The sequence below is a fragment of the Drosophila ananassae genome, chromosome 3L, assembly GCF_017639315.1.
Source record: "Drosophila ananassae strain 14024-0371.13 chromosome 3L, ASM1763931v2, whole genome shotgun sequence".
Lineage (NCBI taxonomy): Eukaryota > Metazoa > Arthropoda > Insecta > Diptera > Drosophilidae > Drosophila > Drosophila ananassae.
In genome coordinates this window covers 22763167-22765585 of record NC_057929.1, presented here as the reverse complement: position 1 = coordinate 22765585, position 2419 = coordinate 22763167, and positions in this window count along the sequence as shown.

Sequence of the window (2419 nt, the reverse complement as noted above, 5' to 3'; positions counted from 1 at the left end):
CAGCCGACCGACCGCTCGCCCTCCCGTCGATCCCCGATCCCCGCTACGGGTTGGTGCCAATACACACGCCCTTCCAAAGCTTGCGCCCGACAGGTCGTGTGGTCTTGGTGCCTGACACCGAAACGGCTCACGGTTCCCTTCGTTCGGACTTACGGACTCTGGTTGCTGGGCCTGTGTTGTTGCCGTTGTCTTCTGCTGCCGCTGCTTGTCCGTCACCGCCGCTCCCTCGTCGTCGCTGCTCTTTTGACGTTGCTGCTGTTTCCTCGTCGTCGCCTCTTCTTTTGCTGCTCCTCCTTTATGGGTGCCGTGGACCCTCGGAATCTTTGGCTCGCTGGGATTGCCCTTTCGCCGTGGCCGGCACCTAATCCGTGTTAACAGACCGAGTGGCTCACCTCCCAGGCATACGCCGGGCAGGAAATGCTCCTCGCTGCTTAGCGGCCGGATCAGGGCACGAAGGGCCTACCTACCGCACAGGACACGCCCCCGGTCGAGTTCGCCACTCGCCTCTAAACACCTGCGTGCTTACGCTCCGCAGGATCTATGGTAGCCCAAAGGTTTGGGCGTCGCGTCTCCTTTAACTCCAGGTGATACGCTGTGCATACGCTCCAGCGCCAGGATTCTACTGACTTTCCCGGGGTGTCCCTGCGTGGTTTTTGCAGTTGCAGTTACAATGTAACCAATTTCACCAGCAGCTTGGAAATAGCAGAAAGCTTAGCAATACCGCGGTAGTTATCTATAAGTATTTTAGAACCTTTCTTATGAAGTGGAATAATAAAAGATTCATTCCATCTCTTAGGAAGGCATGAAAGGTCCAGAGATAAATTGAATAGGATGGTAAGAGGGTAGCATAGGATATCGGAGCAGTGCCTGAGAATACAGCTCGGGACGTTATCAGGACCAGCAGAAAAAGAGATATCCAAGGTTGAAAGAGCATTAGAAACATCAAGATGATTAAATTTAGACAAGTAAATATTGTTTATATACGGAATTTTATAAGGACATGTTGATTTTAAATTATAAGAATCGGACGAATAAGTTGATTGAAAAAATGAAGCAAAAAGATTAGCAATACCTTGTTCTGAAGAATGAGAAATATTTTTAAACGTTAGGGAAGGTGGAAAAAGACTGGATTTACGTTTCATATTGACAAACGAATAGAAGGAGCTCGGATCATTCCGGAAGTTTGCCTTACAATGTAACGCTTATAAAGTTGATTATTAAGAATAATAAACTGGTTGCGAACGTAAAGAAAGTTTGTCTGATAAAACAAAGATCCAGACTTAAGAAACATTTTGTAAGCTCTAGATTTCCTGTTCTTAAGACGAGATAAGTGTTTATTAAACCATGCCGGTTTAGTAATAATTCGCAAATTTTGAAACAATTATTTTTTCAATTTTGTTCCGTGTTTTGATTTTGGAACCATGATTTTTTCTAAAAATAATTATGATTAAAAAATTAATATTTTTGTTTCTTTTGAACAGATTGTAAATGTTGTAAAAAAAATTTTTTTCGTTTAAGTACAATGTGAAAGTGTGTGAAAGATGTGCAAAAAATTTCAAAATGATCAGATCATTATTTTTTGAGATATCGTGTCCACCGACTTCGGAAACATGGTTTTGAGAAAAGTTTAGTATAAAAGTCTGTTTCGTATACAAAAATATCCAAAAAATCGAATGTATGACTGCGTATAACCTCTTAACAAAGAGCTGTTAACTTTAATTATATTAAGGATAACTATATTAAAAGAAATTTAAAAATTGTAAATTTAATTATATCTGGGGGTAATTCTGGTGATAGATGGGATAGGTAAATTTAGTTTTTAAATAGACTACGAAACGGATTATGTTCAGCGTAATTCGATTCAGGTCAATTGATTAGGGTGGTCGAAAGGACCTAGTTATCCTGTTTGGTAAAGTGCAATTGATTCAAAAGGGACTTTGAGTCAACCAGACCATTTACCAACATGTAGAAACATGACCCCAGCACAGGTTTTACGATCCTGCAACTGTGCGAATTTTGCGAAAGACGTCATTAAGATTTTATAGCGAAAATAAAAGAAACCGTTTTTGCACAGATACGATAGAATGTTGATGAAGGGAATATTGCAAACTCAAAACGCAACAACAGTTCGAGCATCCGAGCATAAGTCAACCTGAGATACATACGTTAAATTTGTTTCGATTGCAAGAGGATTATCAAACCCTTTACACCATCGTTTAATAAAGGCCGAAATTCCTCAGGCTTTATTCACTGTCACGGAATTGTGGTCATTAAATGACAACTTATGATCAAGTAGGACCCCAAGTTTAGGACAAGTATTTTGTTGGAGTACTATGAATACAGTTTATCAAGGTCAATTTGTAAGTGTTTGTGCAAAGAGGAGGAATATAAGAATAAGTCAGAAATAAATAAATGTGAC